The 14,529-nt window shown below is 39.1% G+C and overlaps 1 protein-coding gene across 1 annotated transcript in view; it reads right to left on the bottom strand.

Annotated features, from left to right (window-relative positions):
- GABRG3 (gamma-aminobutyric acid type A receptor subunit gamma3) overlaps positions 1 to 14,529 on the bottom strand; it is a 297,044-nt gene that overhangs the window by 156,408 nt on the left and 126,107 nt on the right. The gene's annotated exons all lie outside the window — the stretch shown is intronic.

Here is a 14,529-nt window from a genome sequence, read left to right as displayed (position 1 = left end):
ATGCAGAGATTGGCCAGGACAAAGAGATGATGGCAGAAGAGCAGGACCCACCAAGCAGTGCCAAGGGAGGTGCCAGGTGTGATTGCAGAGCCCCTCTGGGTAACCCTTGATGAATCAGAGTGACAGGGAAAAGTGTCCAACAACTGGAGAAAAGCAAATGTCATTCCTACCACCAAGATGAGCAGGAAGAAGGGGACTACAGCCTCACCTATGTCCCTGGAAAGGTGATGTAGGAGCTAGGCATAGGAATGACATGTTTTTTGGATTTTCTGTCATTTCATGATTATCAACTAAGAATTGTGGATTTATGAATTTGCAGGAACACTGTATCTTCCACTACAGAGCTGCTGTTTCATTTCTTATTGTCTTAGATTCCTAAAGGTTAAAGAGCATATCAGGTTTTGTATTTCTCTATATCTGTGGAAAGTGAAGGATCACATTTCATCTGATTAGAGTGACCACATCCTGAAAAACACTGCCAGTGTCATGCTGATTGTTTCCCTTTCTCTCAAATGCTATCACAGAAAATGTGTTGGTCCACCTCAAAATATTTAATTTCATGAAGATCAGATATAATAAATATAATAAGTAATATATATTTGAAACTCTTTTTTTCCTGCAGCATGGCTTTGCAAAAAAGCCCACAAAACACGAAGCAACCAAACACATCTCAGGTGTAACATTATCCTGCATATGCTCAGTGCAGCCCTTTGCTTTGGGACAGGCAGGAGATACAGGCATGTCAACTTAGTGAAATGTTTCATGTGTCGTATTTATTTTTCCTCTATCTCTTGCCAAAAAGAATTTAAAATGTTCTACTGAGATGGCAGCTTGGTATGAAATGAGAAAGACAGCCTAAGTGTTTTGGTTTCCTACGTGTACCATATGTATTTTTGATGTAACAAGTACAACAATTTCAAAGAATTACATAATGATTTCTGACATAAAGCTCTTCGTATCAATCAGTACATTTCAAAAAAGTAAATCACTATGGTAAGCATTAAAAACCTATTTAAAGTACAAAATACCTATCTCAGAATTAAACATGACTTTTTTTTTTTTTCCTTATGAGACACCTGCCACATACTTTAAGCAGTGCCTACACCTGCATTTGCAAAAGCAGTGTTACCTCTGAAATAGTTAATGTATGATACATTTTCCTGATGTCCCTTGTTAGGTTTACTCCAAGAACTCACTTCAGTGACACAAATTAGAATTGCTCTGTTGCAGAAGTGCCAGCTGGGACAAAAATTTTGTTATCAGACTGATTAATCAATTATACAAAAGGTCTGCTTATCCTGTAAAAGGCAGTCTCCAGAAGACCCTTCCAAATTATCAGATATGGGACCTCTGCAGTTTAAAAGAAGGGCAGAGATGTTTAAATGGACCTCTCTAGAAAGATTTGGGAAAAACATTATAACTCACTTCAAACCATATTTGGTACAATGGATGTGAGTTACCCAGTGGAAATTACTTCTCCTTTTCAAGCTTTGAAATACTGCTCTGCACATGATTACTTTTTCAACAGCACTGCTATACTTGTAAAGTCTGTGGCTGAAAAGCATCTCACTGCAGAGTGCCTGAGCATCTGTTGCCAACTGTGCATGGCAGATGAAAGTTGAAAACAGAGATAATTACAAGATGACAGCATTATATTGTTACTTTTTTTGTATAAGAGATGAACAAAAATACCATCCAGAAACAACACCGTAAAAATATTTTTGTGACCAAAACCCCAATATCTGACCTTTTTTCACATAAAATAATATCTTTGCTTATAGCATCACAAGCTCTTCTCATATATTCAAGAACAAAGGTCTCCTTGTTCTTGTTTCCCCCAGTGTACCAGGAAGACATAAATTCATCTCGTTCAAATATGAGACAGATTAATAATGTCAGAGCAGTATCAGTTAAACTGTAGACCAGCTACGCAATTACACTCTTAGGTTGCCATCAATTTACATAAATTCACCTTTTCTCCAAAATTCTACCAGAAGACGATTTTTCAGCTCAAAAAAAATCTAGAAAGCAAAAAATCTCCATCCCAACACAAAAAAACCCCACCAAAAAAAAAATAAACCAACCTCTAGATTCTACTTAACAAGGAAGCGCTGCTTGAGTGAAAACTCTTAATCCACATCTCTTGCCCAGAGTGTTCAAATTCTCACAGAATATTTATATATAGCTCTATTCATGGAGATGGACAGATTTTGCTGATATGATAGGAATAGAAAAATTATTGAAACTACTCATACCATAGAGCTAATTGATATTTTGTTTTGGCTGGAAATAGCATGAAAGTTGCAGGAAGAGATGTTGAACTACATACTATGACATTAAAACTATAATAGCGTTATGATTACTGCAGTTGCAATTTGAATGCTGCCATTTAGTTACACAAGTGCTTAACCAAGTCCCTGTTTATATTATTTCAATATATTTCTAAAATAAGACACTGCTGTTTGATGGAAGCATCATTTTCCCCATGAGCTTCCTGGAAAATGTTTAATTGTAAATCTGTGATCTGTGTTTGCAGGCTTTGCTGCCTGCCTGTAGGTCCTATAGCAACAGTTCAACACCATTGAAGAGTCTTGCTTTTCAGAGTGTTGAGGCATCAACACACCCCATGAAAAGCAATTGCTGATAACTCACACAAAATTTAAACATACTTTTGAAGGCTAGAATACACAACTGGCTGCATAAATATGATGGCATTTGTCAAAATATGGGCACCTAAGTTTATATCTTTTGGTTTATTTAACACTGAAATAACATACGGAATAATTCCACTTTCTATAGGAAGCAGGTATTTCATGGTGTTTCTTTGGAATCTTTACTCCATTTGGAACACAGACATGAAGAGAAGTCTAGAAAGTATCCAGGAATTTTACTATTTGGGTTACGGTTCTCAGCTGGACTAACATATAACACAGAACTCTATGCATTCTAAAGGTGGCAAGTGTATAGCATTAAATGACCCAGACAGTAAAACACTGAACATTGCTAGGGATAACCCCACCAGGGAAAATAGAAGCAAATCACAAACCAGCAGCCCCCTGCTCACCAAGGAATAGCAGCACTATGGGAAAAGTGGAGGAATCAATGAAGCACTTTGATAGCCTTGAGGTCTGATTCAGTCCTGCTACATGTGGTAGAAGTCCACGACTCTCACTGATAACTGGGAACAGCTGAGTTCACAGTAGGAGTATTTCCTGCAGAAGAAAGCCCATGCAAGCTTTCTCAGCTGCAGGACAGCAGCAGGGAGAAAAGGGCTTGAAGAAAATTGTACTTGTGTTACAGGAACCCTCAGTTACAGAGGAACAGAATGGTCCTCATTGAAAATCTGTGACTGCAAAACTGCAAACCACAATATCCCACTTCTAAACAAAAAACATCAGCCAGTGAGGTCAGTTGTACATTAATGTATAATACTACCATTTGCCAGGCACACAGTGGTTACTAATAAAAAAACATATTCCATTAAATATTTCACTGGAGTGTTACCAAGTTTTCACTGTATTTGAAAAGCTGTAGCAATAGGCAGCAATACAGGTCTGAGTTACTCAGGCTTTGTGCCACACATCTCCTCACAGCAGTATCCTGCTCCCTCCTAAATTCCTATGCTACATTTCTTTCTCATTTTTGATATCTGATTATCTGATTATCTTAAGGAGTTATCTGATTCTGAGTTATGATAGAGTATATTTTTAAGTACAAGCCATGACTTCATGGAGGTTGTTATCAGAACAGAACTCATCTCCATGGAACAGTTTTATTAAGACTTACATCTTGGAACTTAATCTCTGTGAAGGAAGCATGTTGAATTAGGAAATTAGATCAGGAGTAGCCTCAGCAGCCTAATTCAGAATTATATTTCACATGCGTGTATGTCAGTGCCTCTGCTGTCAAATATCATTGTACAGTTAGCCAGACTTGGCCAAAAATTATGTTATCCATTAATTTCAAAGCTCTAAGGTATTAAATGCTGTATTCATCATGAATCAGTAAGAAAAAAAAATTACAGAATTGTTCACAAAGCAAACTATTACAAAATATTTTTTAACTTTCGAGATGTAGTCTATCCATAAAAATCTTATTTTAATAAATTAAAAATCTGTCAGGTACATTGAAAACCTTGGTGATAATTTGCCTAATCTCTATTTTTTAAAAAAGTTATATTCCATCATAAGGCCTTGATTTAGTTGAATCAGAATTTTCCAGTAGAACATTTCTATGAGAAAATTTTAGCCCTGGCCTTAGGAAGGAACTTATCAAGATACTATTATTAACTTATTTGTTTGTGAAATGAAAACTTGCAAGTTCGCTTGCTGTAAAAGTAGAAACTGGGTGAGACTGACATCTTCAATGAAACAGAAATATCACCCATTTATCCATCCAAGCTACTGCAATCACTGTGTCAAACTGCACACAGGTTGTACAGGTGGCACCAGTACTTTTCTGCAGATAACACCTCCCTGCCATCCAGCCACAGCCTGGCAGAGAAAGCAATAATTCAAAAGCTTGGCATGTTAGCGTCGAATAACCAGCTTTGTGCTTCTACAGCAAAATGTGACTCATTACATTTTGTAAAGTGGTCCACACTGGGGAAATTATTTTCCTTCATTCTAACCACTCTTAGAGCAGAGGGGCATTTTGATACACTAAATTGACCAGCTTCTAAGTATGCACCAGACTGTACCCTGCAGCTGAAGACTAGAATAGTGCTATGTGCTATGTTTTCATTTCCTTCTGAGAAAAATACTTTAATTTACATAGGAAGATAACCAAACACATAACACTGGTCTTTAGGCTATAAAAGCATCATAACACTACAGAAGGTAAGCATTAGTAACCAATTAGTAATGAACACTTCTTCAACATTTCTGCTACATTAAACAATATGTTAAGTAAATAAACTACTGAAAAGATCTGGGCATGGTCCCCTTTAGTCACCCTCTCTGAGTGGCCCTCATGCTAGGTCAGAGATTTTTTTAACTGCAGAGCATGCCAAAACAACTTTTTAACAAGGCAGAACACTATTTTCTGATATACTGGCAACTAAAAAAGGGGATCCAGTCAGCTCATATTGTTTAAGAAAGAACCAGTTGCAGCTTTTGCTGCAAAAAGGAGGAGCGTAGATCTCATTCACTCTAGGCTACCACACGCTTCCTGACTCTAGACACGATGCAGGACTATGCTAGGCCAGAACAGAGCAGCCAGTGGGAAAGTTCAGCAGCAGTGCCAGATCCAGCCCAGCTGGCTGAAGTGGATGCCTCTGCAGCTTCCTTGCTTCACCTTCTTCAAAGAAGGTGCCCCAAGGGCAATTCAGGAATGTCTGTACTCACATCTTGTCATGATAGCAATGAATCTCTCTGTATCTATACATGTGCACTGATCTTTCTCCTTGATTAGAGTAGCATACACTGTTTATTGATCCTATAGAGCATTTCACAGTGAGCATCTGGAGTTCAAAGACAAATTGACAGTGAGTTCACTTTATGTGTCTATCTAATTTTAACCATCATTTACTTATATTGGCTTCTGCAAGGTTCTCAGTTATTAAAAATTCAAATAAAGTCCTATCATTGGTGCTTTAAAGAATATCATGGAGGCATATCAGTTACAGAAAGCAGTAATATTCAACTACATTTATTGCCTATAACCAGAAAAGCCATCAAGAAGGAAAAAACTAACTATATTTAAAAATAATAAAAGCTACACTTCTGCCTATACTCTCTGAACGAACTTGAATGGGTTGTGGCTTATAACCAATTTAGAATAATTTACCATTCAGATAGTCTGCACTGGAACAATAAAAATCCCATTTGTTTAGATTTATTTTAACAGCAAGATAATCATAGACTAATCACTTATGCATCTTTTTCCCTACTGCATAATATATGTTTTCATTTAGGCAAAATTATAAGAATTTTAAATTCACTGGCCTTAGTAGAATAGAAAGGTAAAACAAATTATTTTAATGAATAAAAAAAGCCTTTGGGCCATTGATAATTCAGAACTCTAACAGAGAAAAGCGAATTACATTATAACATGGATTACAATATTCAAGCAAGAAAACAGTCTGGTTTACTTTTACCCTACTGACTTCTCTCTTATGTGAAGATAAACCAATATAATACTAAGCACCAGAACAGACTTTAAAGTTCAACACTTCTAAAAGGCTTAAGTTGACAAAGCTCAATAGAAATTACCTGAGTAGACCACCTGAAATGGTCTTATCTGTCTTCAGACTAAAAATTACTTTGTGAATTAATATTTATCCAATATTTATGTTTGAATGCAAGTGGTTACACATCACACTAATTTGTAGGATCAAGAGGATTGATTTTATGTGTATTTTTTTCAAAATTTCCTAGGCTGCTTTCCATACATTGAAGTAGCTTCCTCAGCAGATGCCATGAGTCAAGTGACTGTGCAGTACATGCAGTCCTTGTGAACAGCACCAGGCTGGTACTGACTGACAGCAGGAAGGGCAGGCAACCAGGGGACTGGCACTTGGCCAAACACAGGAAAGCCTCATTCTGTAGGGAAGCCTCCTGCAGCAGCTTCACTGGAAGTAAAACAACACTTTGAAAACAGCACAAGCAAGGCATTTATCAGAGTGATTGATTTTTTAAAAAAGCTTTCACTCAGGAATTATAGTCCTCAACACAGTCCTGTGAGACCATCTGCAGCACTGTCAGAGAGGAGGGAGGAACATCTTTAGTAAGGCCCAGGCACAGCTGCCAGTAGCTGCTCCTTGAGAGGGTCCATGGCCTCCAGGAGCAGCTCTGAACATGGGAGGAAGCAACACTCCTGGCCCCTCAGCAGAGCTACACAAGCACTGTGGCTCCAGCCACAGAGGACAACATGGATGACAGACCTGTCAGGAATGGTGGTACCTTAAAGATGTCTTTGCCCCAAACAGCTGGTGGCATGTCAAATTTTGAGCAGAGGCATACTTTACCTTAGATGCTTGTACAACTGAAACATTTCGCTCTGATTTTCCAGGAGCACAACAACCTGATGATCATTTCTCCCCCTCATCTCTCATGGGTGAGCTCTATTAGTCATAATTATTTCTTTATTTGCATGTTTGCAAAACAAGTAACAGAAACCGTGAAGAGTAATGAGTCCTGATGTGCAAGAGGACATTAAAATAGCTACACATAATAGATACACATAAAATGCAATGTATCATTCACTTTAATTAAACTCATGCAAAAGCAGCTGCCTTTCTCTAGCAATTTCTTGCAGCTCAGAGTGCAGAATTAACTGACTAGCTAAATATGGACACTCTTGAATGGCTGCATCTTGACAGACAGGTTCCCCTGGTAAATGCAATCCTGGGAAGATGCTGATCTTTATTTTAGTGCTACTATTCATCAGTAACTGATGGACAATTACTGTGACTGGCTGAGGAACTTGCTTGCATGAATTTAGGAATTCTGTTAATTATGTAATATTACTCAATATTTAATGCCTCAGTGTGTAATGAATCAGCCATGAACTACCTAAGTCCTTTGTAATTTACTGCCCAATCTGTCTGAAAGATGAGGCCATAGATAATGGAAGAGAGAAGTTAACTGAAATATTAAGGGTTTGGATGAACTCTCCAGTCAGATTAAAAAAAAAAAAAAAAAAAAGGCACTTTGGTCCTTATCTGGACATTGGAGTGGTAGATGTTTGAAAAATTCCCAAAAAGAAAAGCAAAGTATACAGAGCAGGGGCTGACAGAAGCAAAAGGAATTTCAGGGCAAGAGAGTAAGAAAAGGGACATGCTTTAACTGGTGGTTTGGCTGCGAGAACGGCTGAGAAAGAGAAAATGACTGCAGAGATGGGGAAGAAAGGGGTGATGTTCAGCAGGCGATGCCATTTGAAGAAAAGGATGTCGGGAGGGTGGAATAGGACAGAGGGCTGTGGGTTTGTATCTGACTATGAAGGCAGATTTGTGAGCTCAGAATGGAGCTGTGTCACAACCAGAGCCACATCCGTCTCACAAGTGTGTGAGCTGAGAAGAGCTGCCAGAGACCAGAAAAAACAGAGTTCGGTTGCACCTAGACCAAGAAAAAATTAAGGAATGGGTAGATGTAGCACCTGTAGGCTCAAACACAAAAGCACAATAGACATCATGGACCTCATATGGGATGTGAGGCTGGGAAGGATGGCATTTGCCATCGCTATCCTCATCAGCAAGAGCAAACAAAAGTTCAGTTACTAAATTAGAAGAATTTAACGTTCCATGCAATTTAAATTCCTGTTTTTTCAGATCATTAACTTTTTTTCTAGAGGACAGAAAACTCTGATTAAGCTCCTTTCTACACTGTAATATCAAGCTATTTTTGAGTGCATAAAGATGATTTTGAGGATACTGTCACTATAGAAACTAGTGCTTAAGGAAGTTGTCTTCTATTTTCCCACTAGGGAAAGGAAAGAAAATGCTCTTTATTAACTGGTAGAAATTGATGCAGTTACATATAAATATTTTCCTCCTGGTCCTCTTTAATTACTTTTGCATTTGATAATACCTTCAGCTTCCATTGCCTTTATTTCAGTCTTCAGAAAAAGGGATTTTCCCTTTTTCCCCTGCAGGCTGTTGTGCTGGTATGCTTGTGTGTGACTGTGATTGTGGTGTGATCCAAGTAACAGACACCACAAATAAAACCAACACAAAATCCTTTTAAATTGAAGCTGATGTTGTCTAAACACCTTGTTAAATAACATGCACTTTTGGACATGGGAATTCCCAAGATAATCCTTCCACAAAGCTCAAGTTTGTCCTCATGCATAATATACAAATGCAATCAAGATGAGTAATAGCTTAGGAGAAGAATAAAACTGAGGAAATCACATTTTAAAATATTTTTCTATGCATAGTATAGTAAAACCCAGATGTTCCAAGCCACTTGCCCCCCCCCACACAGTTTTGTGCCCAAACTGTGCTAGAATCTATATGTATACATCATAAATATATTTCTATCTTCTAAAAAAATTTTGTTTCAAAATACAAGGACTTTGGAACAATCCACAGTTTGGGTATTCCATACTACTTATAATGTAAACACAGACATCATTCCTCCTTGCAGGAAAGCTGATCTGGTTTGTGAAGAAGGCATTTATGAACCATTTGTAAATGGTTCACAGATCTGAGCACCCTGTTGGCTGCTCCTGATGCTGCAGCTCTCTCAGATGTAACTCAGTGAATGGTCAGGAGGATGGTGTGAGAGCAGGAAGGGGTGCCAGGTGACTCTGCACTACAGGCTCTGTTGTGCCACCTGGGTGGCCAGTCCCTTGGGAAGGTGACTGTCAAAGGCAACACACCACCAGTTTTTTAACTCACTCTGCTTAAGCAAGTGCTATTGACTCACTCTGCAGCAAAGGCCAGCAGTCTGTAACCCACAGGTGCTCTGCACTCAGCACCCCAGAGCCACAGACCACACAATCCCCACCTTGCTGAGGGAGTCAAAGTTCTAACCTAGGCATTAGCTTTGGCATGTGAGCAATTGAGGGGCAAATCCCTGAATGTAGCTGTTGTTCTGTGAGCAGATCCCCTCCCAGCCCATTGCGTAACAGAGCATAAGCATCCTGTGTGGATATGTGGGCAGCTCTGTGCTGCAAGGATTTTACTCCAAAAGCATTTGGCAAGGAGACAATCACTGAAAAGGCATATTTGCCTTCTTTGAAAATGTCTGTGAATGAATGAAGACTGATTGGAAGCAAACAGAATTTCAATAACCCAGACTTCAAAATACCAGCCTCTCCATTTTTTATACCAACAGTTTGTCTTTCCAGAGCAAGGAGTTCAACAAATGTAGAACCACTCTAGCGCTATACAAACATAAAAAAAAAAAAATGTCTAAGGCAATAAGAAGGAGGTGATGAACAGCAGGGAACGTTCTTGCCTCCTTCCAACAGACAGTCCTGGGTAATACTATCAAGAGAATTCAGAGCTGATCCGTTTAATGCCACAAGCTGACATACTCAGTTTGACTTAAGTTTCTAAAATTCTTAGGTCAATAAAGGTTTCTCAATCTTCTTTAGGTATTCTTGAGAGCGTCTACAACACTTACAACTTAATTATGCCTTTAGGGTTTTTTTGCGATTTGGGTTTTTTTAAATTATTTTACAGGTTTCCTTTCCTTTACATAGACTTTTCATGTCATACAGTACTAATACAGCACAATGGAATAGTGCAGACAACTTGCTGCCAAAGCTGCTGCTACCACATAAATATGGAGTGAAAAAGTCAAAGTTGACTTGATGAGGAGAAAAGAAGATTGTGAAATGGTTGCAAAATCATGTAGTAATATCATTTCACATAATACAGAAAACTGCATTGCACTGGTTGATATATAGAAGAGTGACAAAAGCAGCTGCAGTGCTTTATGGTTGTCATGGTTTGACACTGGCGCAATGCCAGCACCGTCATGAAAATGCACCTTCCCAAATAAATGCTGTGAGATGTTATCAGGAACAGAGCAGAGCAGGCCCAAGCTTAACAACAAAGGAAAAAAAAAACTTTATTAAACTACTATTACTACTAAAAGACACACACACTAAATCCAGGATGAAGACCCTCTAAAACATGCCTCCTCCCCCCAGTTTCCAAAACAACCACCATGAAACATCACCCAGGATTCCTGATCAAATTACCACTCTTCAGATAATCAATACTTAGTCTATCAAGGGAGAGAGGAGTCTCTCTTGTGCCATAGACCCCACCCCCACCCTGGGAAACACAGTTGCCACCTCCTGTGTTTCCATGTCACACATGGCACCGCCTGGAGAAAATCTGCCAGTGTGACACTCTCCATTCCATGTCACAGTGCTCTCACCACCGTGCATGGACAGACTGCTCATAGGGCTCCTTTAAGGCTGCTTTGCCATGGACCAAAAGAGACAACAGTTCAGCTTCTCATCTTGGGACTACAGTCCCCCCCATTTTCCCCTGGGGCCAAGGGTCCAGGAACAGAGATCATCTTCTTCCTGAAGACAGAGGGCATCACCATTCCCTCCTCAGCTTTTCTCTGTTCTTGCCATTCCTGTGCTGGTGGTTGCTTTGCTGAAGCAGGTCTCCTTGGGTCACCACTGCATCCTCCTAAAATGCAGTCTCTATTGCAGGAGAATGTGGTTCAGTCTATGGCTAACAAGAAAAGTCCCGCCAAAAGCTACTCTATCATCTCCTCCCACCTAAAAATTCCTTCTTCTAACATCTCAGGTCCCAGACTGTCTCTTTTCCACTATAAATCGAGGAGGAGTAATATTTTATAAAGCCCTCACTTCCCAGGAAAAGGTTAAAAATTCAGACTCCCTGGACGGCTGAAATCTCTGCCCAGAACTCTCAACTCCCACACTGAGCATCATCCCCCCCCCCCCCCCCCCCCCTTCTCCTTCTCCTCTGCCGGCAAATTTCCAGGTGCCATCAGGCTCTCTGTCTCTTTCCCTCTTGGGGGTGGGGGGGGACAAAAGCATCTCCACTTCTCTCCACCCTACCGTCCGCAGGAGCTGGCTCGGTTCTAGACTTTCAGCCCCCTCGGCCTACCTAGACCAGGCCGCGTGGCTTCCCCTCCCCTACCCAGCCCGTAGCTGGGCAGGGGAGAGTCTGCACTCTCTGACTACTGGAACCAAAGAGAGAGTTCCCCTGGGAGTTCTTGCTTTTTAACCCCCTGTGTTCTCAGAGGCATGTCCATACTTTCAGTGGTCACGCCAAGTGCCAATATCCAAACCTGACCACTGATTGGTTTGACCCAACTTCCTGAAAAAAATTCACTTCAATGTCAAACCACGACAATGGTAGACCTGAATTAATTCACACAAGAAATTAAATGGCCTACTGATACTCAATTGAAATCTCTTCTTTATTTACTGCCAATGTCATGTCAGTAACACATGCAGAATAAAAAAAAACACTATCCTGAGAATTACAGAGCCTTCTTAGCTCCAGGAGCAAATTAGTGATGAAACACTAATTTGGTCCAAATGGATTTTTAAAAAAAATATTTTGGAATATTTTTTAAATAATATTTGACTCTGATAGTAGTAATGCTTCACTAAAGAATTTGCTAAAGAAAATTTCATCTACAATTTCATGGGCAATGCTCCAAGCTCCCTCTATGACCTTTTACTGTTCCCACTGAGGCTAAATAAATAATTTGGTATACAATTTACACAAGTGGGAAAAAAAGAAAAGGGAGACTAAGTTAGTAAAAGTATGCATCATTATTTCCAGTGGTATAAATTATTTTATAAGGCACAAGATATTAAGATGCTACCTATGCAGTCTATACAGCTGGTCAGAGTTGAAAGATTTATTGTTGTGACTCTAGAACAAAAATATTTAATGATTATAGAGTGCTGAATATGTAGTCTTATCACTCTAGACAACAACAGACTACTAAAATCTAAATGTGCATATCATGAATGAACTATTTTATGCTGTAAAATGATAAACATTCATAAATTAATGGGAACTGGACTCAGGTAGTTAAAGGACTACAACCTGGGATTTCCTACTTGCATGCACCACAGCTCTTACAGACCATTTGTTATTGCACAAATGAATATGTTACTCAAACCAATGACATTTTATCATGATTAGCACTTGTACCAAATAAAAAATAAAATCCCCACTAGCATAATACTAAAGCTGCATTTTTAAACAAAGGTTAAAGAAATTTGCAGGAAAACTGTGTTTGTTCCTAAGCTGTGCTATTTTCAATTACCTGTTTGTGCACACTGACATTTTCTTTCTGAAATTTGTTTCAATAGAGCTTAAAGTACCAATTTAAAACTGTAATGCACAAATCTAAATAGAGCTGAAAATACCCCTAGGCTTTTACCAAGGAGGAGGCTTTTCAAAATCAAATGATATGCCTCTGGCAATCAGGACATCAACAGGTTGAACTCAGTGAAAGAGGACAGTAGCAAATGATGGGCAAAGGATTGCACAGCTCCCTCCAACTGAAACTGTATTTGACCACGGGGCAACAGCGAGATGTGGAAATAAGCTTCCATCAAAATCAGGGATCATAAAAGGCAATCACATCAAGCTAGGCTGTGTCACTTGGAAAGTACAATTACTGGAATACCCAGAAGTGAAAACAGTGTGGTATTCAGCAAAAGACTGAACAGAGAAAACACACATACTGGCTTCAAAGCTAAAAACTGCTGTTTTGTTGAACAACAGGAATCTAATGCTGATCCTTCTATGGTCAGAAACTCAAAACATATACTGTCTCTCTGATTTTGCCTTATAAAAGGTATGGAGAATCTGCACATGTGAAAGACCTCATCATCAAAAGAACAAGAGATGAACAATCACTTGTGCTCAAACTTCTGGAAAAATATATACAGCAACAAGGGAAAAAATATAAGGAAGATTTTCCTATTATTACAATTCTAACCTTTCCAAGTCTTTTTAGAAATATTCTGAAATTGAAACTTACTGTTCAGGATGAAAATACTTGCATTTAACCTCTTCTTTCAAATATGAATTTTTATTTCCAATTTTGTACTCTTGAACACAGTCCACAGGTTCAGCTTACTTTTGTTTCAGGATTTGTGTTTATTTTCTTCCTTTCTCACTCACAGAATCATAGAATACGCTGAGCTGGAAGGGACCCATCAGGATAATAAAGTCCAATGCCTGACCCCACCAAGGACACCCCAAGAATCACACCATGTGCCTGAGACGGTTCTCCAAACACTCCATGAATTAAGACAGGCTTGGAACTATGACCACTTCTCTGGGGAGCTGTTCCAGTGCCCAGCCACCCTCTGGGCAAAGAGCTTTTTCCTAATATCCAGCCTAACCTTACCAACACAGCTTCAGGCCATCGCCTCAAGCCTTGTCACTGGTCACCACAGAGAAGACATCAGTGTCTGCTCCTGCACTTCCTCTCATGAGGAAACTGTCGATTGCACTGAGGTCTCCCTCCAGTCATTGGGATTACCCAAAACATATAAAATGAGGAATGCTTCTTTTTATCCAGAGGCATCCAAAAAAGAAAACTAGAAATCTAGTAGAAATGTTTCCATTTCTGTTTTTATTGACAGAAAGATTTTTCTTTAGGCAAAGTGAGTTGTTTTAATGTCTTCAACGATTGGCAGGGTCTAGAGAAAAAGAAGACAGATCCTTCTCAGGGGACTACAGTGGGAGGACGAGAAGAAATAGGTACAAGTTATAGCAAGGAAGTTTCTAGTTAGATGTTGGAAAAAAACATGACTGTCAAGCACTGGAAAAGCCTGAAAAGAAAGGTTACTGGAATTATTAAAAATTTTAGTGCACAACAATTTGAACAACCTGATGCAGGGTGTCCTTACTTTTAATGGTGGATTGAACCTGATAACCTCCAGAGGGCCTTTCCAGTCCATATAATAATTCTACAATATGAAGTTATTGAATACAAGCTATTCACAACTATAACTGAAGCTGGCTTCTGAAGAAAGAAATTAAATATGTTTTCTTTAAAGGAAACAGCAGCAACATTTCTACATAGCTCACAACTTGTTTTCTAGTTTCCTTTGATA

This window comes from Vidua macroura, chromosome 2 (genome assembly GCF_024509145.1).
Source record: "Vidua macroura isolate BioBank_ID:100142 chromosome 2, ASM2450914v1, whole genome shotgun sequence".
NCBI lineage: Eukaryota > Metazoa > Chordata > Aves > Passeriformes > Viduidae > Vidua > Vidua macroura.
The sequence above is the reverse complement of the archived record's forward strand: the minus strand, read 5'-3'. Positions and strand labels throughout refer to the sequence as shown.